This window comes from Ranitomeya imitator, chromosome 5 (genome assembly GCF_032444005.1).
Source record: "Ranitomeya imitator isolate aRanImi1 chromosome 5, aRanImi1.pri, whole genome shotgun sequence".
Taxonomy (NCBI): domain Eukaryota; kingdom Metazoa; phylum Chordata; class Amphibia; order Anura; family Dendrobatidae; genus Ranitomeya; species Ranitomeya imitator.
The window spans coordinates 687,072,456-687,100,138 of NC_091286.1; the positions used below are offsets into that span (position 1 = coordinate 687,072,456).

Here is a 27,683-nt window from a genome sequence, read left to right on the forward strand (position 1 = left end):
CAAGGGCCATTGTATCAGTGCTCTTAAAAGGAGCAAAGAACCACATAATCTTTTATAAAAAATTTTGAAAAAAAAAAAGGTCAACCCACCTGCCACATAAAAAGTCTATTAAACCTGTTTCGCCCTGGATAAAAGCCTAAGGACCTGAGCGATCGTCTTCGGTCTATCAATTACGACAACCAGGTAGGGTTCTTTGCATCCAGGATCCTAGTAGTCCAAACTTGAGAAACAACCTAATAACATATCAAAAGCAAGTTTAATCTGCACTATTAAATGTGGCATAAAAATATTATTCACTTCTCGATGGTAGGGCCTTCAAGAATCGACCGCCCCAGTTGGTCAGGGCAAACACCGGTCAATACTGGCTCAGTGCACTTAATTGTTTAATGTAATTGGGCATTTTGACGTTGCGAGAAACGCGTTTCTTATCTTATTTCTCCTCACTTCCTTCCATAGATCTCGGTAATTGATGCAGAACCTCCTGCCGCAAACGTTCATTTAGAGCCCTTCAATGGGAGATCAATGAGCTTTCTTCCTGCTGCTTCACCTTCTCACCGTTTCCCCACCGAGTTAATTTCTCGACCAGCTTCGTTCCCATGAGTTGATCGGCCGTACCGGAAAGCTTAAAGGTAAGTTCTGAGTCCGGTTTTGCTTCTCGGAAAGTTCTCTTCACATGTCTGGATCCTACGGATTCAATACGAGGACTAGAATGCAATTCATTACATGACCGAGCAGACGACTTCTTCAAGCTCCGTCGCTGCCGCCACAAAATTGATCGTTTTCTTTTCGTAATTGAAAAATGACTGATCAGAGTTTTTATTGTTTTTTGGTTTTTTTTGTTGTTGTTACGGTTTGGAACATTGTTATTCCAGAATTGTAAAACTAAATTGCGATGGATGTTTTCTTGCTTTTTATGCATTGTTAAAAAGGTGTTATGTTTGCAATGAGATTATAGGTGCAAGGTTGGACACAAATTTACACTCTCTATCATTTAGGGGCGTAGATAATTGGAGCCTACAGAAAACTATAGATCGAGGTCCTAATTGGCCATGTCAGACTGGTCCAACAAAGTACCAGTGAACCCTACAGGGTCTGATACACAACTAAGCCCCAAAGGTCCAACATGGGTCAGCATCAGTTGGAGGTGATCACTGACCAGGAGACCTACTTATGATGGGATAAGTCACAAAAAACCCATTGATCTTACTGATATGCCCCCTTAGCGCACTCATGTTCCGCCCCATAATTTTGCATCTGGACGCCAAAGATTCAGTCTGATAATAGAACATCTCTTATGTCTCACCTTGTGAGGTGGATCCTCAAAAGCTTTGGTCCATGTAAGCATTTGCAATGCAGCATGGACAGATGACCTTGGTGCAACAGGGCGGTTAGGTTGAAACAGCTAGAGGAGTAGAGTAGTAGGAAGTCAGAGGACCCTGATGATGCAAAATCAAAGTAGTGGCACAACAGAGTAGTCCTAGCAATGAGATATAGTGGATTGTCACAGAGTCCTGTGCGAAACAGTGATATGTGGTAAAGCAGAGTCCAGCGATGTAGTAGAGCAGGAGGAGCCAGCAGGCTCAAAGAAAGAGGAGTGACAGAGTTGATTGATGTAGATTAGCAGAGCGATGTAGCAACAGTAGGTTTATTAAGTGGCTCAGTGTGGCAATGTAGCAGAGACTGGCGATGTAGTAGAGTAGGGGAAGACCGCACAACCAGGCGATGTAGTAGGGGGAGACAGCAGAGGCTGACGATGTAGAAGAGCAGGGGGAGACAGCAGAGCCTGGCGATGTAGTAGAGCAGGGGGAGACAGCAGTGCCTGGCGATGTAGTAGAGTAGGGGGAGACCGCACAACCTGGCGATGTAGTAGGGGGAGACAACAGAGGCTGGCGATGTAGAAGAGCAGGGGGAGACAGCAGAGCCTGGCAATGTAGAAGAGCAGGGGGAGACAGCAGAGCCTGGCGATGTAGTAGAGCAGGGGGAGACAGCAGTGCCTGGCGATGTAGTCGAGCAGGAGGAGACAGCAGAGCCTGGCGATGTAGTAGATTAGGGGGAGACAGCAGAGCCTGGCGATGTAGTAGAGCAGGGGGAGCCAGCAGGCTCAAAGAAAGAGGAGTGACAGAGTTGATTGATGTAGATTAGCAGAGCGATGTAGCAACAGTAGGTTTATTAAGTGGCTCAGTGTGGCAATGTAGCAGAGACTGGCGATGTAGTAGAGTAGGGGAAGACCGCACAACCTGGCGATGTAGTAGGGGGAGACAGCAGAGGCTGACGATGTAGAAGAGCAGGGGGAGACAGCAGAGCCTGGCGATGTAGTAGAGCAGGGGGAGACAGCAGTGCCTGGCGATGTAGTAGAGTAGGGGGAGACCGCACAACCTGGCGATGTAGTAGGGGGAGACAACAGAGGCTGGCGATGTAGAAGAACAGGGGGAGACAGCAAAGCCTGGCAATGTAGAAGAGCAGGGGGAGACAGCAGAGCCTGGCGATGTAGTAGAGCAGGGGGAGACAGCAGTGCCTGGCGATGTAGTCGAGCAGGAGGAGACAGCAGAGCCTGGCGATGTAGTAGAGCAGGGGGGACAGCAAAGCCTAGTGATGTAGTAGAGCAGGGGGGACAGCAAAGCCTAGTGATGTAGTAGATCAGGGGGAGACAGCAGAACCTTGCGATGTAGTAGAGCAGGGGGAGACAGCAGAACCTGGTGATGTAGTAGAGCAGGGGGAGACAGCAGAGCCTGGTGATGTAGTAGAGCAGGGGGGACAGCAGAGCCTAGCGATGTAGAGCAGGGGGAGACAGCAGAACCTTGGGATGTAGTAGAGCAGAGGGAGACAGCAGAACCTGGCAATGTAGTAGAGCAGGGGGAGACAGCAGAGCCTAGCGATGTAGAGCAGGGGGAGACAGCAGAACCTGGGGATGTAGTAGAGCAGAGGGAGACAGCAGAACCTGGCGATGTAGTAGAGCAGGGGGAGACATCAGAACCTGGCGATGTAGTAGAGCAGGGGGAGACAGCAGTGCCTGGCGATGTAGTAGAGCAGGGTACTCTCCAAGATTCACTCCAAGTGATGCACATGCATGCCCCTCATAATGTACAGAGAGTATAGAAGGTTCCTATTACCCAGTAGTAGAGGTCACACACAGGCAGGTAGAGCAAGGAATTCAGAGGATGAAGGAGCTGTGCCATACGGCCTAAAGGACTAGGTCTGAGTTAGCTAGCAAGTGGGGGTGAGTAGCATTTAAGGGCTATAGAGAAGGTCACATAGGAGCTGCTTGAATATTCAGGCAGCGATCCGCCATCTGACCCAGCTCATGAGAATACGGCAACCCAATGTGCCTAAGAACGGAGAGACCCAGCGGCAGGAAGAGGAAGCAGTGCACAGCTCGATATCTAGGACAGAGTAGTAACAGCATTGGAGAGACATGGAAACGTTTCAGGGACTGCTGCTTTCACGAGGTTCCTGTAGGATTCTACCTTGCCCAGGAGATTTTCCACCTCGTCTGGGAGATCTCCTTCTTTTCTGGTAGCCTCCATCTTTTGGTCTCGTTCTTCTTATCTTCCATGCCATAAACGGTACATTCACTAAAAATGATCTTCTGATTCTTCTTAGATCCTTGTGTAAAGGTTTCACTGATAAAATTGGGGATCTCCTTAATAAGAGTCCTATGAACAGATCAATCTTTTTCTTAACTATTACTTCATAAATCCAACAAATTTCCATCATGTTGGTCTTCACTCATGTCTCTAGGTTAGACGACGCTGGTGAAGACTTGGTGGATCTCTTTGTTCTGAAGAACATTAATTCCTCAAACTCTCTAAAAAAAAAAAAAGTTTCATTCTGGAAATTAGTAGTAGACCAAGATCTCAAAAAGCATCAATGTGATCCTCTGAGAAGATCTCGATCACTGGATGTCCTCTTTATGGGGTTGGGGAAAATGACCTAAATAATTATGGCTGCAGGATCTGCTACAATGAAGCTTGTCGGACCAAGTTCGAAACCTTTAACCGGGCACTGGGCACTGTTTTGTAATATTTTGAGAACCTATCCTCCATATATGATGGGAATAGGACAATAAAGAGAAAAGGGGCATTTGTAAATCGACCAAACAGTCTTGCCAGCTCCCATGTTTGAAGAGCGCTAGAAAACTTAGGCATTGGCGGCTCTTCTCCATACATCACATAGTGGTCATGAACGGTATTACAAGTTCTCATGTTTGAAGAACGCTAGAAAACGTAGGCATTGGAGGCCTGGCTCCATGCATCACATAGTGGCCATGAACGGTATTACAAGTTCTCATGTTTGAAGAACGCTAGAAAACGTAGGCATTGGAGGCCTGGCTCCATGCATCACATAGTGGCCATGAATGGTATTGCAGGCTCCCATGTCTGAAGAACGCTATAAATCCTATTCTTTCCTTCAAGATAAATCATAGTAACACTATACGAACTCTGGAATAATATACAGTATTTCTTAGTAATAAATCGACTCTCTATTTGGATGTTTCTGTTGGAGTGTATGCATCTTTTTGCTGCACAGACTTGTTTTCCTGCTGAGCGTTGATGCTACGTATGTGTAAATGACATACAGGGCTGTATATTGTGTTATATATCGGTAAATCATACCTTGTATCGGTGCTATAAGTCTTTCGTAACCTAGAGAAATCCGCTACCTTTATAGAGCCACACTGTACTTTCCAGATCTGCGCACGACCGCTCCCTCAACAATGCGGATAATCCAGTTACAAAGGTGGAAATGTGACCGATCGTCTGTTTAGTAAACTCTGACACAGTCCTGTTTTGTTTTACATTATCTCTCTCTTTTTTTTTTTTTTTTTATAGAATTTGATATGTCTGTGACCCTCTACACTCACTTTCTATTTTCAGTAAATTTCCATAGTCTGAGAGTAAAGTGATTTTCCTGCGCGATCAGGTTAAAGCGAGAAGCTGCAAGATTTGCTGCATATAAAGACTAGTGGCAGAGGTGGTCTCGGTTTCCCGGTGCATGGGGCAAGAGTTCAGTTTGGTGCTGCTAAGCTGCTTTGAGTCATCGTCATTTGTTTTTTGCACATTTACAGTCACGTGCTGTGCTAACGAGCTGAGGATCAGAACCAATAACAGCACAGACACTCATCCCCAGAAACACGATCAATACAAAAATACATCACCAAAACCACCAGCAGTACAGAAATACATCGCCAGTATTGCTATTAGTACAGGAATACATCACCAGAACCACCAGCAGTACAGAAATACATCGCCAGTATTGCTATTAGTACACAAATACATCACCAGAACCACCAGCAGTACAGAAATACATCGCCAGTATTGCTATTAGTACATGAATACATCACCAGAACCACCAGCAGTACAGAAATACATCGCCAGTGTTGCTATTAGTACATGAATACATCACCAGAACCACCAGCAGTACAGAAATACATCGCCAGTATTGCTATTAGTACATAAATACATCACCAGAACCACCAGCATCATGCTGAAACTAAGAGCTGATTGTTCATTCGAAACACGTCAGTTAGCATCTTCCTGTGCGGGAATTTTTTAATTTTTGAAAGTGGATCATAAACTGCAACAAATAAATGGACACTCCATACAGTATCCAAAAAATACCACCATATTATATCTAAATAATATTTCTATAAAGTATCCAAATTATAATACCACAGAGTAGCCATTTACTATTGCCATCTAGTTAAAAAAAAAAAAAAAAAAGTTCCACCATCCAAAAATTATCATCGTACAATGCCAAAAAATTACATCTTTCATTTCTAATTCATATCACCTTAATACCTAAAAACATTTCCATAATATATATATAAGAATACCATTTAGTAGCCAGATATTACTGCCGTATAGATCCTAAAAAAAAAGTTGCACTTTCCAAAAATTATCGTCATACAATGCCAAAAAATAACATCTTTCAATTCTAATTGATACCACCTTAAAATATCCATAAAGTATCTAAAAAGAATATCATAAAGTGCCCACATATTACTGCCATATAGTTCACACACAATGCTGCCATTCAGTGCCCCACTAATGTGGCTATACACTGCCTAAATTGTTCCTCCTTACAGTATTCAGATAATACCGCCATAAAATACCGAAGAAATATTTCCATAAAGTATCACAACTACACTGCTGAAAAGAATAATTAAACAACAGAATCTAACTCCAAGTAAATCAAACTTCTGTGAAATCAAACTGTCCACTTAGGAAGCGACACTGATTGACAATCAATTTCACAGGCTGTTGTGCAAATGGAATAGACAACAGATAGAAATTATTGGCAATTATCAAGACCCCCTCAATAAAGGAATGGTTCTGCAGGTGGGGACCACAGACCAAATCTCAGTACCAATGCTTTCTGGCTGATGTTTTGGTCACTTTTGAATGTTGGTTGGTCTTTCAAACTCGTGGTAGCATGAGACGGACTCTACAACCCACACATGTGGCTCAGGTAGTGCAGCTCATCCAGGATGGCACATCAATGTGAGCTGTGGCAAGAAGGTTTTGCTGTGTCTGTCAGCGTAGTGTCCAAAGGCTGGAGGCGCTACCAGGAGACAGGCCAGTACACCAGGAGATGTGGAGGGGGATGTAGGAGGGCAACAACCCAGCATCAGGACCGATACCTCCGCCTTTCTGCAAGGAGGAACAGGAGGAGCACTGCCAGAACCCTGCAAAATGACCTCCAGCAGGCCACAAATGTGCATGTGTCTGCACAAACGGTTAGAAACCAATGGTCTGAGTGCCCGAAGTCCACAGATCGGGGTTGGGCTCACAGCCCAACACCGTGCAGGACGCTTGGTATTTGCCACAGAACTCCAGGATTGGCAAATTCACCACTGGCGCCCTGTGCTCTTCACAGATGAAAGCAGATTCACACTGAGCACATGTGACAGACGTGACAGAGTCTGGAGACGCCGTGGAGAGCGATCTGCTGCCTGCAACATCCTTCAGCATGACCGGTTTGGCAGTGGGTCAGTAATGGTGTGGGGTGACATTTCTTTGGAGGGCCGCACAGCCCTCCATGTGCTCGCGAGAGGTAGCCTGACTGCCATTAGGTACCAGGATGAGATCCTCAGACCCCTTGTGAGACCATATGTTGGTGCGGTTGGCCCTGGGTTCCTCCTAATGCAGGACAATGCCAGACCTCATGTGGCTGGAGTGTGTCAGAAGAAGGCATTGAAGCTATGGACTGGCCCGCCCGTTCCCCAGACACCTGAATCTGATTGAGCACATCTGGGACATCATGTCTCACTCCATCCACCAATGTCACGTTGCATTATAGACTGTCCAGGAGTTGGCGGATGCTTTAGTCCAGGTCTGGGAGGAGATCCCTCAGAACACCATCTGCCGCCTCATCAGGAGCATGCCCAGGTATTGTAGGGAGGTCATACAGGCACGTGGAGGCCACACACACTACTGAGCATTGTTTCCTTGTCATGAGGCATTTCCACTGAAGTTGGATCAGCCTGTAAGTTGATTTTCCACTTTGATTTTGAGCATCATTCCAACTCCAGACCTCCATGGGATATTCATTTTGATTTACATTGATAATTATGTTTTATTGTTCTGAACACATTCCACTATGCAATGAATCAAAATTTGCAACTGGAATATTTCATTCAGTGATATCTAGGATGTGGGATTTTAGTGTTCCCTTTATTTTTTGAGCAGTGTATATAATGGCCATATAGTAAGAGCACACCAAAAATGCTGCCATGCAGTGCCAAAAGTATTTTTACATCACTATGCAAATAGTACCTAAAACCTATTCCTATAAAGTATTCAAACAAAACTATATAGTGGCCACATAATACTACGATTTAGATAGCGTGTAATGCTGCCATACAATGCCTAAATTGTTCCTCCTTACAATATCCAGATAATACCAAAATACAGTACATAAATATTATTTCCATACAGCATCCAAGAAAAAAAGATCACATAGTGACCATATAATACTGCCATATAAATCACACACAATTGTGCCATTCTTTGCTCCACTTATGCCGCTATGCCATGCTTGTATGTTTTCCAAATAATAAGATCATGCAGTGGCCACATAAGACGTCATGAAGTACACTCAAAATTATGCTACTTGTTTAAAAGAACTGCCATTCAGAGTCCAAATAATACCGACATACAGTGCCTAAAAGTATGGAAGTTTGTGGTAAAGTCCCTTTTGGCCTTTGGCACTGAAGGGGACAATGGTAAAGTCCGTAGTGGTCGAGAGTTGTGTTGGCTCATCATCACACTTTGGTCTTAAGGGTCAAGTCGTTGAGACTTGTTAGAAAGTGAACCTTGGGAAATTGGCGTTATCCGTCAAAGAAACACTGTAACCTACGGGATGAAGAGCCTTATAATACTAGTTCCTGGCTACTGGGAGCATGAGGAGGGGAATGAGCTCGATCTCACCAGGAGATGGGTTCACGAAACCTTTCCATGGCTGGAGAGATTGTTTTTTTAAACCAACACAGCTCCTTAATGCATGATGCGAATCCGACCCGATGGCTAAAAGCCCCACAAAGTTCATATTGTATGTTATGGTGCTGCCCTGATCACGTTGTTAATCTTCTCACCATTCTCCAGGAGGTGGTCCCACTGGTGACCACAGCTCCAATAAACCCATCTGTCCAGTGCCCGAACTGGTATTGCTTGATGTCATTCATCTGGTGATCTACTCAAGAGATTGTGGTCGCTCTACAGTCTAATTATAATATTTTTACTCTTGTTTCTATCTTAATAGTCCTCGTTTTGAGCTTTCTATAATACTGCCCCTATGTACAAGAATGTAACTACTATAATACTGCTCCTATGTACAAGAATATAACTACAATAATACTGCTCCTATATACAAGAATATAACTACTATAATACTGCCCCTATTTACAAGAATATACCTACTATAATACTGCTCCTATGTACAAGAATATAACTACTATAATACTGCTCCTATGTACAAGATTATAACTACTATAATACTGCTCCTATGTACAAGAATATAACTACTATAATACTGCTCCCTATGTACAAGAATATAACTACTATAATACTGCTCCTATGTACAAGAATATAACTACTATAATACTGCTCCTATGTACAAGAATATAACTACTATAATACTGCTCCTATGTACAAGAATATAACTACTATAATACTGCCTCTATGTACAAGAATATAACTACTATAATACTGCTCCTATGTACAAGAATATAACTACTATAATACTGCCTCTATGTACAAGAATATAACTACTATAATACTGCTCCTATGTACAAGAATATAACTACTATAATACTGCCTCTATGTACAAGAATATAACTACTATAATACTGCTCCTATGTACAAGAATATAACTACTATAATACTGCCTCTATGTACAAGAATATAACTACTATAATACTGCCTCTATGTACAAGAATATAACTACTATAATATTGCTCCTATGTACAAGAATATAACTACTATAATACTGCCTCTATGTACAAGAATATAACTACTATAATACTGCTCCTATGTACAAGAATATAACTACTATAATACTGCTCCTATGTACAAGAATATAACTACTATAATACTGCCTCTATGTACAAGAATATAACTACTATAATACTGCTCCTATGTACAAGAATATAACTACTATAATACTGCTCCCTATGTACAAGAATATAACTAGTATAATACTGCCCCCTATGTACAAGAATATAACTACTATAATACTGCTCCTATGTACAAGAATATAGCTACTATAATACTGCTCCTATGTACAAGAATGTAACTACTATAATACTGCTCCTATGTACAAGAATATAACTACTATAATACTGCTCCGATGTACAAGAATATAACTACTATAATACTGCTCCGATGTACAAGAATATAACTACTATAATACTGCTCCTATGTACAAGAATATAACTACTATAATACTGCTCCTATGTACAAGAATATAACTACTGTAATACTGCCCCTATGTACAAGAATATAACTACTGTAATACTGCTCCTATGTACAAGAATATAACTACTATAATACTGCTCCTATGTACAAGAATATAACTACTGTAATACTGCTCCTATGTGCAAGAATATAACTACTATAATACTGCTCCTATGTACAAGAATGTAACTACTATAATACTGCCCCTATGTACAAGAATATAACTACTATAATACTACCCACTGTGTACAAGAATATAACTACTATAATACTGCCCCTATGTACAAGAATATAACTACTGTAATACTGCCCCCTTTGTACAAGAATATAACTATTATAATACTGCCCCTATGTACAAGAATATAACTACTATAATACTGCTCCTATGTACAAGAATATAACTACTATAATACTGCTCCCTATGTACAAGAATATAACTACTATAATACTGCCCCTATGTACAAGAATATAACTACTATAATACTGCTCCTATGTACAAGAATATAACTACTATAATACTGCCCCCTTTGTACAAGAATATAACTACTATAATACTGCCCCTATGTACAAGAATATAACTACTATAATACTGCCCCTATGTACAAGAATATAACTACTATAATACTGCCCCTATATACAAGAATATAACTACTATAATACTGCTCCTATGTACAAGAATATAACTACTATAATACTGCCCCGTTTGTACAAGAATATAACTACTATAATACTGCCCCTATGTACAAGAATATAACTACTATAATACTGCTCCTATGTACAAGAATATAACTACTATAATACTGCTCCCTATGTACAAGAATATAACTACTATAATACTGCCCTCCTATGTACAAGAATATAACTACTATAATACTGCCCCCTTTGTACAAGAATATAACTACTATAATACTGCCCCTATGTACAAGAATATAACTACTATAATACTGCTCCTATGTACAAGAATATAACTACTATAATACTGCCCCCTTTGTACAAGAATATAACTACTATAATACTGCCCCTATGTACAAGAATATAACTACTATAATACTGCCCCTATGTACAAGAATATAACTACTATAATACTGCCCCTATATACAAGAATATAACTACTATAATACTGCTCCTATGTACAAGAATATAACTACTATAATACTGCTCCTATATACAAGAATATAACTACTATAATACTGCTCCTATGTACAAGAATATGACTACTATAATACTGCTCCTATGTACAAGAATATAACTACTATAATACTGCCCGTATGTATAAGAATATAACTACTATAATACTGCCCCTATGTACAAGAATATAACTACTATAATACTGCTCCTATGTACAAGAATATAACTACTATAATACTGCCCCTATGTACAAGAATATAACTACTATAATACTGCTCCTATGTACAAGAATATAACTACTATAATACTGCCACCTATGTAGAAGAATATAACTACTATAATACTGCTCCTATGTACAAGAATATAACTACTATAATACTGCTCCTATGTACAAGAATATAACTACTATAATACTGCCCCTATGTACAAGAATATAACTACTATAATACTGCCCCTATGTACAAGAATATAACTACTATAATACTGCTCCTATGTACAAGAATATAACTACTATATTACTGCCCCCTATGTACAAGAATATAACTACTATAATACTGCCACCTATGTAGAAGAATATAACTACTATAATACTGCCCCCTATGTACAAGAATATAACTACTATAATACTGCTCCTATGTACAAGAATATAACTACTATAATACTGCCCCCTATGTACAAGAATATAACTACTATAATACTGCTCCTATGTACAAGAATATAACTACTATAATACTGCCCCTATAGTTAATATTATGGAGCTGAACTATTATTAACATTTTTTCATTAGGCAAATTCCGCACATATAATGAGATTTATAACTTTATGTGACCCCCGCCTTGGAGGTGACATCTCTCTCCACCTCTGGTTTCTGTTTTGATTTTTCCATAATTAATATATTCAGACTAGTGACAGATTTTCCCTGAGCACAGCCCCGCTTTTGCCCCGCACAGGGTGGGCAGGGAGGTGCGGGGCTTATTCTGGCTGATCTTCACCTTACCGTTCTCCATTAATGACGGCCGTTAACCCCTCGCTGTGTGATTCTTCTATTAGCATCGCGTTTTCTCCTTCAACAGTTTCTCATTTGCGGATGTCGGGTGATTGTCGCTCGGAGATTTTGGGCGGAATCCTGCGGGTTTTCTTTCAGCGGTAACATTTACACCGTCTAATATGATTCCTAACGGTCTCCGGGGACGAGCTGTGGATTCTACCTAGACCCCCGAGGTTTTCTGAAAATGATAGAATGGGGATATACAACATGTAAAGTGTATGGCAAGCCCATTCTACCGTAAAAATATATACACCTACACTGACGGGGGCCCAAATGCTAATACCGACCCCCAGGGTTGTATACAGGCCCTACTATACGGGGGTCAACGCGACCCCAGTGGTTCATAACTCTGTTATGTAATTATTGTGGAAATGTTTTTTTTTTTGCCGGTGTACAATCATATTATTTGTGCACTTTGAGATTTGATATCTCTGTTATGGAGGTATTGTAGCAGTTTTATTTCGGTAGTGTGTGTGACGGTATTAATTAAACACTGTATAACTTTATTACTCTGTTCTGCAGATATTGTGGCTGGTTTTCATTATTTGGGCACTATATGATTTTAAATAAATAAATCTGTCATGTGAGTGACTATTATGGCGGTTTTATTTTTGCAATACTTGGTGGTATTTGTGCAATTTATGACTTTGCATTGTGTAATGCTGTTGCGTGAGTATTATGGCAAGTTTTTGTATGGTCATATTATTGGTGCGCTTTAATTTTATGTGTCTCTGTTATGGGGGTATTGTAGCAGTTGTATTTTGGCACTTTGTGTTCCTATTATTATTAATAATCTGTTTTGAGGCTTTTGTGGTGTTTTTGTTTTCTGCACTCTGTGGCGGTATTATGTGGACACTAGATGAGTTTATGTAATTCTCTTATCTGCCTAATGTGGCGGTATTTTTTTTTGGCCTTGTTTGTTGCCATTATCTGGGCGCTGTTATTTTCTGGGCAGGATATGATTTTATGTAACTGTTAAGTGGGCATTGTAGCAGCTTTATTTTGGCAGGGTATGGGGGTATTATTTTGGTACTATATGATTGTATATGATGTTTGTTTTGTGGGTATTATGGCTTTTTAGAGGGCAGTATATGTTCGCATTGTGGCGTTTTTCTTTTTTTTTGGTACGTATCTGCAGAAGACACCTGTGTGGTGAAGGAGACAGGGCTGCCATACCACCTTTCACCAGGCAGACAAGTGTGGCGCTGTTTTTACAGCAGATATGTTTTTCTGATCCTGGACTAATCTCTTTAAAGAAATGGTGGAGGGAAGGTTCATTGGGGGTTAAAGTAATCATTTATAAGGTGTGGGGGGCGCATTGTTATACCACATGCCCCACGCCGCACCGTAGATCACACAGGCCGCTGCCTAACAAGAAGCTGATTTATGGCGTCTAAGTTGTAGAATTATTCTGAGATTTCCTGACTTTTCCTTTGTTTATTACAGTATATGAATAATTAGTTACCGTGACAACCCGAGTGCTGCAGATGAGCAGCGACCGTATATATGTCGTATATGTAACCGCCGGCAACAACCGCGCTCACGTCCAACAAATGTCAGCAACTCCAGACACCGCGTGCCGACATAATAATATCTGTCTGTGGATTATCTATCTATCTATCATCTATCTATAATCTATCTATCTATTATCTATCTATCATCTATCTATTATCTATCTATCTATCTATTATCTATCATCTATCTATTATCTATTATCTATCTATCTATCTATTATCTATCTATCATCTATTATCTATCTATCATCTATCTATTATCTATCTATCTATCAATCATCTATTATCTATCTATCTATCATCTATCTATCTATCTATTATCTATCTATCATCTATCTATCATCTATCTATCTATCTATTATCTATCTATCATCTATCTATCATCTATCTATCTATTATCTATCTATTATCTATCTATCATCTATCTATCTATCTATTATCTATCTATTATCTATCTATCTATCTATCTATCATCTATCTATTATCTATCTATCTATTATCTATATATCTATCTATTATCTATCTATCTATTATCTATCTATGTATTATCTATCTATCTATCTATCTATCTATCATCTATCTATCTATTATCTATCTATCTATCTATTATCTATCTATCTATCTATCTATCTATCTATCTATCTATCATCTATCTATCTATTATCTATCTATCTATCTATCTATTATCTATCTATTATCTATCTATCTATTATCTATCTATTATCTATCTATCTATTATCTATTATCTATCTATTATCTATCTATCTATTATCTATCTATCATCTATCTATCTATCTATTATCTATCTATCTATTATCTATCTATCATCTATTATCTATCTATCTATTATCTATCTATCTATCTATCATCTATCTATCTATTATCTATCTATCTATCTATCTATTATCTATCTATTATCTATCTATCTATTATCTATCTATTATCTATCTATCTATTATCTATTATCTATCTATTATCTATCTATCTATTATCTATCTATCATCTATCTATCTATCTATTATCTATCTATCTATTATCTATCTATCATCTATTATCTATCTATCTATTATCTATCTATCTATCTATCATCTATCTATCTATTATCTATCTATCTATCTATCTATTATCTGATCAGGTTTAGCTTTGCGCCTGTTTCTGTAATGAGCCATCATCATCTCTGGATTTGGTCTGATGCCTTTGGTTCCCTGCCGTCCTATAGGAGAGCACGGCCATCACAGACAGATACCACCAGGTGTTATAGAAAATGACAAACTCGGCTCTGCTACATCCATAATCCGCAGCCTGCCTGCTGTAAATCAGTGCATCTAATAATAGTCAGGGGTGAGAGCAGAGAATTAATCATCCAGATCTCAGTGTCCCATTACTCACTGCTCACAGTCATCCATCCTCCCATGTCATGTGGGGAAAGGACGGACAGAGTTACAGCAGTGCCTGAAAGTAAGATGCTATCGGGGGATGGAGAGGCGCCCAGGCTAAGCAAGTGATGGCGAAATGTGCATTAAAAAAATAAATAAAAAAGAACTGTATCTTTAAAAGTGGGACGGCTTAGTGATACGCTAATTAGCATTAAAGGGGAACTCCTTCCTAATTGTTATTGAGTATAATACCATTAAATGGTTCCCACTGGTACAGATACCTTTCTGCAAAGTGCCAAAAAAATAAAATAAAGGAGTCTGAGAAGTGAGACTTTCCTTCCAGAGGACGTTTTACATTACAGAGACCCCTTTACCTGTCTTTTAGTAGGTTCTATTCACTTTTAATTTGGGTGCATATACTCTAGTGGCATTTTTCTTTAGGGGGTTAAAAAAGAAAAGGCAAGTCTTTTTTTCTAAAGGTATCCCTTTAAATGAACAATCTTATTAAAGGTAAAACTGATGGAATGTTTTGTATCTAGTGCAGGGGGCGGAGCATGCCATGGGATCAGAGAACACCAATCACATCATCCCTGTGCCATGCTCCTCCCCTTGAAGCTGAGCTCAAGGCATGACAAATTGTATCAATTTTGCTTGTAGGGTTCTTTTAAAGGGGCAGTACTCCTTAAATGTTACAATATTACATTTCTAAATATTGAAACTTATGATATATTTTCTAATTATAGAAAGCCAAAATGGAAAGATTGTTTTTAAAATTCTTTTTAATTGGGCATTAAATGGAATATTAAATGTTTTGGATTATCAGACGTTCATGGAAAAACCTTTATAATATTTTTTGGATAAAAGGACTTTCTCAGCCTGTGCACAAGTGATGGGACGCGAGGAGCTCCAGGCTTTTGCCTGGATTTCACGGATTGTTGTATAATGAGATCAGGTAATTCTATACGCTGCTGGGATATGTACCCGACCGCAAAACGAAGCTCGGAATAATTATCTGGATGCCTCCCAGCGGAGCGTCGGCTGCCAATTAATTAACGCTGTATCAAAATGCAGCGTCGTCTAATAATAGCCGTGAACATAGCGGCAGCGTGCAGCGCTCTATTAGGAATGCGGCAGCCCGCCATGTAACGTCTGAATCCGGGCTTACACCGTGGGCATGGAACGCACACGCAGGGTATCACCTATCACCCCGTCCCCCCTGCTCAGAGCCCAGCACGTTCCTGCCACTAGGAGAGAAGACTGGAAAAGAGGTGCTGCAGGTGCACTCGTCAAAGGTATAACAGGGGCATAAGTGCTGAGTGCCACGTGGAATGCCAACAAGCCACTCTGCCTCCAGATACAAGTCATGTCGTCAGATACTGACCGTGAAGCAACGATACAAAAGTATAGCCTTAATTAATGCTACTTAGAGTGCTCCCAACTGGAGTGTCAGAGTGCTCCAAGGAGGGCCGCAATATCAGTGCCTCAGTGCTCATTTTAATGTAGTTGCAGCTTAAGTGCTCAAGTTACTGTACCATCTAGAGTGCTCTCATAAACAGTGATACTAGAGTGCTCTCCTGTACATCAATAGTACCCTCCAGAATGCCATCATTAGCAGTGCCGTCCAGAGTGCTCCTATCACTAGTACCCTCCAGAATGCCCTCATTAGCAGTGCCGTCCAGAGTGCTCCCATCACTAGTACCCTCCAGAATGCCCTCATTAGCAGTGCCATCCAGAGTACTCCCATCACTTGTACCCTCCAGAATGCCCTCATTAGCAGTGCCATCCAGAGTACTCCCATCACTAGTACCCTCCAGAATGCCATCATTAGCAGTGCCGTCCAGAGTGCTCCTATCACTAGTACCCTCCAGAATGCCCTCATTAGCAGTGCCGTCCAGAGTGCTCCTATCACTAGTACCCTCCAGAATGCCATCATTAGCAGTTAAGTAAATAAGGCAGCACACTGCAGCGCTAAAACTTGTAAACTTGAAAACACGAAATTTGAACTGCATTACTGCACTAGAAATATGAAAAATGAGAGCTTTTAGCGCATAAAAATGGCCAATTTTATGTGTACCTGGTAGCCCCTTTACGGCATCTCTCTTATACCAGGTCCTAAACTTGCCTTACCTCGCTGAGAATAATCATTAGCAGTGCCACCAGAGTGCTCCCATCACTAGTACCCTCCAGAATGCCCTCTTTAGCAGTGCCACCAGAGTGCTCCTATCATTAGTACCCTCCGGAATGCCCTCATTAGCAGTGCTGGCCAAAGCACTCCCATCACTATTACCCTCCAGAATGCCCTCATTAGCAGTGCCACCAGAGTGCTTCCATCAATAGTACCCTCTGGAATGCCCTCATTAGCAGTGCCATCCAGAGTGCTCCCATCACTAATACCCTCCAGAATGCCCTCATTAGCAGTGCCGTCCAGAGTGCTCACATCACTAGTACCCTCCAGAATGCCCTCATTATCAGTGCCGGCCAGAGTGCTCCTTTCACTAGTACCCTCCGGAATGCCCTCATTAGCAGTGCCGTCCAGAATGCTCCCATCACTAGTACCCTTATTATTATTATTATACATTTTTATAGCGCCATTTATTCCATGGCGCTTTACATGTGAATACGGGGCAAATATAGACAAATACATTAAACATGAGCAGATAACAAGGCACACGAGTACATAAGGAGGGAGGACCCTGCCCGCGAGGGCTCACAGTCTGCAGGGGGTGGGTGAGGATACACTAGGAGAGGGAAGAGTTGGCTGTGCGGCTGTTCAGTAGGTTGAGGATCACTGCAGGCTGTAGGCTTGTCGGAAGAGATGAGTCTTCAGGTTCTTTTTGAAGGTTTCTATGGTAGGCGCAAGTCTGATGTGTTGGGGTAGAGAGTTCCAGAGTATGGGGGAAGCACGGGAGAAGTCTTGGATGCGGTTATGGGAAGAAGAGATGAGAGGGGAGTAGAGAAGGAGGTCTTGGGAGGATCGGAGGTCGCGTGTAGGTAGGTACCGGGAGACCATGTCACAGATGTATGGAGGAGACAGGTTGTGGATGGCTTTGTATGTCAGTGTGAGGGTTTTGAACTGGAGTCTCTGGGCGATAGGAAGCCAGTGAAGGGCTTGACACAGGGGAGAGGCTGGGGAATAGCGGGGAGACAGGTGGATTAGTCGGGCAGCAGAGTGTAGGATGGATTGGAGTGGTGCCAGAGTGCTAGAGGGGAGTCCAGAGAGTAGGAGGTTGCAGTAGTCGAGGCGGGAGATGATAAGGGCATGCACTAGCGTTTTTGCAGTGTTGCGGTCAAGGAAAGCACGGATCCGGGAAATATTTTTGAGTTTGAGACGACAGGAGGAGGCAAGGGCTTGGATATGTGGCTTGAAAGAGAGGGCAGAGTCGAGGATCACCCCGAGGCACCGGGCGTGTGGGACTGGGGATAGTGAGCAGCCATTGACATTGATGGATAGGTCTGGTGGAGGGGTAGAGTGAGATGGGGGAAAGATGATGAATTCTGTTTTGTCCATGTTCAGTTGTAGAAAGCGAGCAGAAAAGAAGGCTGAAATGGCAGACAGACAGTGCGGGATTTTGGTAAGCAAGGAGGAGAGGTCAGGTCCGGAGAGGTAGATCTGCGTGTCGTCAGCGTAGAGATGGTACTGCATACCGTGGGATTCTATGAGCTGTCCCAGGCCGAAAGTGTAGATGGAGAAGAGTAGGGGTCCTAGAACAGAGCCTTGAGGAACACCGACTGACAAGGGGCGAAGTGAGGAGGTGGTGTGGGGGAGGGAGACACTGAATGTTCGGTCTGTCAGATATGACGAGATCCAGGAAAGGGCCAAGTCTGTGATGCCAAGGGATGAGAGGATTTGTAGCAAAAGGGAGTGGTCTACAGTGTCAAAGGCAGAAGACAAGTCCAGGAGAAGGAGGACAGAGTAGTGTCGCTTGCTCCTGGCAGTTAGTAGGTCATTGGTGACTTTAGTTAGGGCAGTTTCAGTTGAGTGATGGGAACGGAAGCCTGATTGTAACCGATCAAAGAGGGAGCAGGAGGAGAAGTGGGAGGACAGTTCAAGATGGACGTGTTGCTCCAGCAATTTGGAGGCATAAGGGAGAAGAGATATTGGGCGATAGCTAGACACAGAGGATGGGTCGAGGGAGGGCTTTTTGAGGATGGGTGTGATCTTGGCATGCTTGAAGGATGAGGGAAAGACACCTGTTGTGAGTGAGAGGTTGAAGAGGTGCGTTAGGGTTGGGATGAAGACCGTGGAAAGGTTAGGGATGAGGTGGGATGGGAGCGGGTCAAGCGTGCAGGTGGTGAGGTGTGATCTTGACAGGAGGGTGGAGAGCTGATCTTCTGTCATGGTGGAGAAGCTGGTTTTGGAGGAGCAGGGTTGAGCAGCTAAGAGGGGCAGTGGGCGCTGTGGGCCAAAGCTTTCTCTGATCGTATCGATCTTCTGTTTAAAGAAAGAGGCGAAGTCATCAGCAGAAATGAGGGGGGAGGGAGGAGGTGCGGGGGGACGGAGTAGAGAATTGAAAGTGTTGAAAAGCTGTTTAGGGTTGTGAGACAGGGAGGATATGAGGGATGAGAAGTAAGTTTGTTTTGCGGCAGTGAGCGCAGACTTGAAGCTGGCGAGGGACTGCTTGTATGCAGTGAAGTGGTCGGCAGAGTGGGATCGCTTCCATCTCCGCTCAGCAATCCTGGAAGCCCGTCTCAATTCTTTGGTCAGGCTGGTCAGCCAGGGCTGCCTGTTAATTGTACGAGTTTTACTATGCATGAGTGGGGCGGCCGAATCGAGTGTTGTAGTTATTGTGGTGTTATAAAAAGTGGCAGCAGCATCTGTGTCATGAAGGGAGGCTATGTCTGTGAGAGGGAGAAGGGACTCAGAGAGTGATTGTAAGTTGAGATGTTTGAGATTTCTGCGAGGGTGAGTGAGTTTGTGGAGTGGGGGTTGCACACTAGGAGAGGAGAGGGACGAGAATGTCAGTAGGTTGTGGTCAGACAGGGGGAGGGGTGTGTTAGTGAGGTTAGTAAGGGAGCAGAGGCGGGTGAAGATGAGGTCCAGCGTGTGGCCATCTTTGTGAGTGGCCTCAGAGGACCATTGAGTGAGGCCAAAGGAGGCAGTCAGTGATAAAAGTTTAGAGGTAGCTGAGGTGAAAGTGTCAATGGGGACATTGAAATCACCCATGATGATAGTGGGGATGTCAACAGAGAGGAAATGAAGTAGCCAGGTGGTGAAGTGGTCGAGAAAGGTGGAGATGGCTAGTTCTGGGGGGCGGTAGATGACAGCCAGCTGGAGGTTGGAGGGGGAATAGATGCGGACAGAGTGCACCTCAAACGAGGGAAGAGTAGCGGAGGGTGGTAGCGGGATTGGAGTAAAGGAGCAGGTGTCGGACAGGAGCAAGCCAACTCCTCCACCGCGTTTGTTGCTGGGGCGAGGGGTGTGAGAGAGGTGGAATCCGCCATAGGAGAGCGCAGCTGGAGAGGCCGAGTCAGAGGGGGTGAGCCAGGTTTCAGTGAGGCCGAGGAAGGAGAGTTTGTTGGTGATGAAGAGGTCATGGATAAATGGCAGTTTGTTGCAGATGGAGCGTGCGTTCCATAGTGCTCCAAGTAGGGGGAGCGGGGGAGTGGGGGCTGGATGAATGGGTATGAGGTTGTCGTGGTTGGGAAAACATGCGGAGGATCGTGGCAGGGGGTTAGAAACGAGTGTGGGGATGAATTGGGGAGGGCCGGGATTTGGGGATATGTCACCAGCAATGAGGAGTAACAGACAGATCATTAGAAGGTGGGAGCAGGATAGGACATGATGTGGCCGTGTGTGTCTGGATAAAAAGGATTGTATGTGGAGGAACAGTTCTGAGGAGAAGGTGAGATGGCTGGGGAGTATGGAGGAAGAAATGACTAGTTCCTTACTAGGAGGAGGGATTGCAGGAGATTGTAAGAAGGAAAGTAGTATGGGGGTGAAAGAGAAAAGAAACCGAAACATTGTAGTGGTTAGTAGTCTGTTACCTTCCAGTCAATTCCAGTCCAATTCAGTCTAATTCAGAATCATAATTAAAAAGATGTAATTTAAAAGATGGAAGTTAAAAGATGATTTGCAGCAGACTGAGTCTATAGCAGACTCCTGCATGTGAATATATCCCCAGTTAAGGGCAATCAGGTGTGAATGAGGGGGTGGCTGGGTATGGGAGACCAGATGTAGAGAGTTAAGCAAAGGTCATAATGTGAGGGAGGGGTAAGACTGACCACTCAAAGAGATGCCAGGATCACACAATGGGATACATGAAAACAGGTCATGGAAACAAGCTCATAGGTGAGAAAGCATACTAAAAGGATTATATGTGCTGCACCAAGACACTCAGATCCTGGGGAAGCATAGAAAAGTCAGTGCAATATATAGAGAGACATTCAGAAGCCAGGGAGAGCTGGGTAAAGTCAGTGCATACCATGGAAAATCAATGCAGTATACAGAGATATTCTGGAGCCAGGGAGAGCTGGGTAAAGTCAGTGCATACCTGTGGGAAGAGGAGAACAGCTCGATTAGATGGTGCAGATGATGATAATATTGTAGTAGTGATGAGTAGCCAAATGCATTCTAGAATTCAGTCTAATTCAGAATCATAATTAAAAAGATGTAATTTAAAAGATGGAAGTTAAAAGATGATTTTCAGCAGACTGAGTCTATAGCAGACTCCTGCATGAATACCAGAATACCCTCATTAGCAGTGCTGTCCAGAGTGCTCCCATCACTAGTACCCTCTAGAATGCCCTCATTAGCAGTGCCGGTCAGAGTGCTCCTATCACTAGTACCCTCCAGAATGACCTCATTAGTAGTGCCGGTCAGAGTGCTCCTATCACTAGTGCCCTCCAGAAAGCCCTCATTAGCAGTGCCATCCAGAGAGCTCCCATCACTAGTATTCTCCAGAATGCCCTCGATAGCAGTGCCGTCCAGAGTGCTCCTATCACTATTACCCTCCAGAATGCCCTCATTAGCAGTGCCGTCCAGAGTGCTCCTATCACTATTACCCTCCAGAATGCCCTCATTAGTAGTGCCACCAGAGTGCTCCTATCACTAGTACCCTCCAGAATGCCCTCATTAGCAGTGCCGTCCAGAGTACTCCCATCACTAGTACCCTCCAGAATGCCCTCATTAGCAGTGCCGGTCAGAGTGCTCCCATCACTATTACCCTCCATAATGCCCTCATTAGCAGTGCCGGTCAGAGCGCTCCCCTCACTAGTACCCTCCAGAATGCCCTCATTAGCAGTGCCGTCCAGAGTGCTCCCATCACTAGTACCCTCCAGAATGCCATCATTGGCAGTGCCGTCCAGACTGCTCCCATCACTAGTACCCTCCAGAATGCCCTCATTATCAGTGCCGGCCAGAGTGCTCCTATCACTAGTACCCTCCGGAATGCCCTCATTAGCAGTGCCGTCCAGAATGCTCCCATCACTAGTACCCTCCAGAATACCCTCATTAGCAGTGCTGTCCAGAGTGCTCCCATCACTAGTACCCTCTAGAATGCCCTCATTAGCAGTGCCGGTCAGAGTGCTCCTATCACTAGTATCCTCCAGAATGACCTCATTAGTAGTGCCGGTCAGAGTGCTCCTATCACTAGTGCCCTCCAGAAAGCCCTCATTAGCAGTGCCATCCAGAGAGCTCCCATCACTAGTATTCTCCAGAATGCCCTCGATAGCAGTGCCGTCCAGATTGCTCCTATCACTATTACCCTCCAGAATGCCCTCATTAGCAGTGCCGTCCAGAGTGCTCCTATCACTATTACCCTCCAGAATGCCCTCATTAGCAGTGCCACCAGAGTGCTCCCATCACTAGTACCCTCCAGAATGCCCTCATTAGCAGTGCCGTCCAGAGTGCTCCTATCACTAGTACCCTCCAGAATGCCCTCATTAGCAGTGCCGTCCAGAGTACTCCCATCACTAGTACCCTCCAGAATGCCCTCATTAGCAGTGCCGGTCAGAGTGCTCCCATCACTATTACCCTCCATAATGCCCTCATTAGCAGTGCCGGTCAGAGCGCTCCCCTCACTAGTACCCTCCAGAATGCCCTCATTAGCAGTGCCGTCCAGAGTGCTCCCATCACTAGTACCCTCCAGAATGCCATCATTGGCAGTGCCGTCCAGACTGCTCCCATCACTAGTACCCTCCAGAATGCCCTCATTAGCAGTGCCGGTCAGAGTGCTCCCATCACTAGTACCCTCCATAATGCCCTCAATAGCAGTGCCGTCCAGAACGCTCCTATCACTATTACCCTCCAGAATGCCCTCATTAGCAGTGCCGTCCAGAGTGCTCCTATCACTATTACCCTCCAGAATGCCCTCATTAGCAGTGCCGTCCAGAGTGCTCCTATCACTATTAACCTCCAGAATGCCCTCATTAGCAGTGCCGTCCAGAGTGCTCCTATCACTATTACCCTCCAGAATGCCCTCATTAGCAGTGTCGTCCAGAGTGCTCCCATCACTAGTACCCTCCAGAATGCCCTCATTAGCAGTGCCGTCCAGAGTGCTCCAATCACTAGTACCCTCCAGAATGCCCTCATTAGCAGTGCCTTCCAGAGTTCTCCTATCACTATTACCCTCCAGAATGCCCTCATTAGCAGTGCCGTCCAGAGTGCTCCAATCACTAGTACCCTCCAGAATGCCCTCATTAGCAGTGCCGTCCAGAGTGCTCCTATCACTATTACCCTCCAGAATGCCCTCGTTAGCAGTGCCGTCCAGAGTGCTCCAATCACTAGTACCCTCCAGAATGCCCTCATTAGCAGTGCCGGTCAGAGAGCTCCTGTCACTAGTATCCTCCAGAATGCCCTCATTAGCAGTGCCTTCCAGAGTGCTCCTATCACTATTACCCTCCAGAATGCCTTCATTAGCAGTGCCGTCCAGAGTGCTCCTATCACTAGTACCCTCCAGAATGCCCTCATTAGCAGTGCCGTCCAGAGTACTCCCATCACTAGTACCCTCCAGAATGCCCTCATTAGCAGTGCCGGTCAGAGTGCTCCCATCACTATTACCCTCCATAATGCCCTCATTAGCAGTGCCGGTCAGAGCGCTCCCCTCACTAGTACCCTCCAGAATGCCCTCATTAGCAGTGCCGTCCAGAGTGCTCCCATCACTAGTACCCTCCAGAATGCCATCATTGGCAGTGCCGTCCAGACTGCTCCCATCACTAGTACCCTCCAGAATGCCCTCATTAGCAGTGCCGGTCAGAGTGCTCCCATCACTAGTACCCTCCATAATGCCCTCAATAGCAGTGCCGTCCAGAACGCTCCTATCACTATTACCCTCCAGAATGCCCTCATTAGCAGTGCCGTCCAGAGTGCTCCCATCACTAGTACCCTCCAGAATGCCCTCATTAGCAGTGCCGTCCAGAGTGCTCCTATCACTATTACCCTCCAGAATGCCCTCATTAGCAGTGCCGTCCAGAGTGCTCCTATCACTATTAACCTCCAGAATGCCCTCATTAGCAGTGCCGTCCAGAGTGCTCCTATCACTATTACCCTCCAGAATGCCCTCATTAGCAGTGTCGTCCAGAGTGCTCCCATCACTAGTACCCTCCAGAATGCCCTCATTAGCAGTGCCGTCCAGAGTGCTCCAATCACTAGTACCCTCCAGAATGCCCTCATTAGCAGTGCCTTCCAGAGTTCTCCTATCACTATTACCCTCCAGAATGCCCTCATTAGCAGTGCCGTCCAGAGTGCTCCAATCACTAGTACCCTCCAGAATGCCCTCATTAGCAGTGCCGTCCAGAGTTCTCCTATCACTATTACCCTCCAGAATGCCCTCATTAGCAGTGCCGTCCAGAGTGCTCCAATCACTAGTACCCTCCAGAATGCCCTCATTAGCAGTGCCGTCCAGAGTGCTCCTATCACTATTACCCTCCAGAATGCCCTCGTTAGCAGTGCCGTCCAGAGTGCTCCAATCACTAGTACCCTCCAGAATGCCCTCATTAGCAGTGCCGGTCAGAGAGCTCCTGTCACTAGTATCCTCCAGAATGCCCTCATTAGCAGTGCCTTCCAGAGTGCTCCTATCACTATTACCCTCCAGAATGCCTTCATTAGCAGTGCCGGTCAGAGAGCTCCTATGACTAGTACCCTCCAGAATGCCCTCATTAGCAGTGCCGGTCAGAGTGCTCCCATCACTAGCACCCTCCGGAATGGCCTCATTAGCAGTGCCGTCCAGAGTGCTCCCATCACTAGCACCCTCCAGAATGCCCTCATTAGCAGTGCCGTCCAGAGTGCTCCTATCACTATTACCCTCCAGAATGCCCTCATTAGCAGTGCCATCTAGAGTGCTCCCATCATTAGTACCCTCCAGAATGCCCTCATTAGCAGTGCCGTCCAGAGTGCTCCCATCACTAGTACCCTCCAGAATGCCCTCATTAGCAGTGCCGTCCAGAGTGCTCCTATCACTAGGATCCTCCAGAATGCCCTCATTAGCAGTGCCATCTAGAGTGCTCCCATCATTAGTACCCTCCAGAATTCCCTCATTAGTAGTGCCGTCCAGAGTGCTCCCATCACTAGTACCCTCCAGAATGCCCTCATTAGCAGTGCTGTCCAGAGTGCTCCAATCACTAGTACCCTCCAGAATGCCCTCATTAGCAGTGCCGGTCAGAGAGCTCCTGTCACTAGTACCCTCCGGAATGCCCTCATTAGCAGTGCCTTCCAGAGTGCTCCTGTCACTATTACCCTCCAGAATGCCCTCATTAGCAGTGCCGGTCAGAGTGCTCCCATCACTAGCACCCTCCGGAATGCCCTCATTAGCAGTGCCGTCCAGAGTGCTCCTATCAATATTACCCTCCATAATGCCCTCATTAGCAGTGCCATCTAGAGTGCTCCCATCATTAGTACCCTCCAGAATGCCCTCATTAGCAGTGCCGTCCAGAGTGCTCCCATCACTAGTACCCTCCAGAATGCCCTCATTAGCAGTGCCGTCCAGAGTGCTCCTATCACTAGGATCCTCCAGAATGCCCTCATTAGCAATGCCATCTAGAGTGCTCCCATCATTAGTACCCTCCAGAATTCCCTCATTAGTAGTGCCGTCCAGAGTGCTCCCATCACTAGTACCCTCCAGAATGCCCTCATTAGCAGTGCCGTCCAGAGTGCTCCTATCACTAGGATCCTCCAGAATGCCCTCATTAGTAGTGCCATCCAGAGTGCTCCCATCACTAGTACCCTCCAGAATGCCCTCGATAGCAGTGCCGTCCAGAGTGCTCCTATCACTAGTACCCTCCAGAATGCCCTCATTAGCAGTGCCGTCCAGAGTGCTCCCATCACTAGTACCCTCCAGAATGCCCTCATTAGCAGTGCCGTCCAGAGTGCTCCTATCACTAGGATCCTCCAGAATGCCCTCATTAGCAGTGCCATCTAGAGTGCTCCCATCATTAGTACCCTCCAGAATTCCCTCATTAGTAGTGCCGTCCAGAGTGCTCCTATCACTAGCATCCTCCAGAATGCCCTCATTAGCAGTGCCGTCCAGAGTGCTCCCATCACTAGTACCCTCCAGAATGCCCTCATTAGCAGTGCCGTCCAGAGTGCTACAATCACTATTACCCTACAGAATGCCCTCATTAGCAGTGCTGTCCAGAGTGCTCCCATCACCAGTACCCTCCAGAATGCCCTCATTAGCAGTGCCATCTAGAGTGCTCCTATCACTAGGATCCTCCAGAATGCCCTCATTAGCAGTGCCATCTAGAGTGCTCCCATCATTAGTACCCTCCAGAATGCCCTCATTAGTAGTGCCGTCCAGAGTGTTCCCATCACTAGTACCCTCCAGAATGCCCTCATTAGCAGTGCCGTCCAGAGTGCTACAATCACTATTACCCTACAGAATGCCCTCATTAGCAGTGCTGTCCAGAGTGCTCCCATCACCAGTACCCTCCAGAATGCCCTCATTAGCAGTGCCATCTAGAGTGCTCCTATCACTAGGATCCTCCAGAATGCCCTCATTAGCAGTGCCATCTAGAGTGCTCCCATCATTAGTACCCTCCAGAATGCCCTCATTAGCAGTGCCATCTAGAGTGCTCCCATCATTAGTACCCTCCAGAATGCCCTCATTAGCAGTGCCGTCCAGAGTGTTCCCATCACTAGTACCCTCCAGAATGCCCTCATTAGCAGTGCCGTCCAGAGTGCTACAATCACTATTACCCTACAGAATGCCCTCATTAGCAGTGCTGTCCAGAGTGCTACAATCACTATTACCCTCCAGAATGCCCTCATTAGCAGTGCCGTCCAGAGTGCTACAATCACTATTACCCTACAGAATGCCCTCATTAGCAGTGCTGTCCAGAGTGCTCCTATCACTATTACCCTCCAGAATGCCCTCATTAGCAGTGCTGTCCAGAGTGCTCCCATCACTAGTACCCTCCAGAATGCCCTCATTAGCAGTGCTGTCCAGAGTGCTACAATCACTATTACCCTCCAGAATGCCCTCATTAGCAGTGCCGTCCAGAGTGCTACAATCACTATTACCCTACAGAATGCCCTCATTAGCAGTGCTGTCCAGAGTGCTCCCATCACTAGTACCCTCCAGAATGCCCTCATTAGCAGTGCCATCCAGAGTGCTACAATCACTATTACCCTCCAGAATGCCCTCATTAGCAGTGCCGTCCAGAGTGCTACAATCACTATTACCCTACAGAATGCCCTCATTAGCAGTGCTGTCCAGAGTGCTCCCATCAC

At 44.6% G+C, this 27,683-nt stretch overlaps 1 protein-coding gene across 2 annotated transcripts in view; it reads left to right on the forward strand.

Annotated features, from left to right (window-relative positions):
- Positions 1-456: 456 nt before the first annotated feature.
- The window catches only part of NCOA1 (nuclear receptor coactivator 1), a 391,964-nt gene continuing 364,737 nt past the window's right edge, over positions 457-27,683 (forward strand). Inside the window, exon 1 of one of the 2 annotated variants that reach the window (XM_069728421.1) lies at positions 457-629. The gene's annotated coding sequence lies outside the window, so the exon portion shown is untranslated. The remainder of the gene's footprint in view (positions 630-27,683) is intronic. The other variant, XM_069728418.1, reaches the window with a different exon arrangement.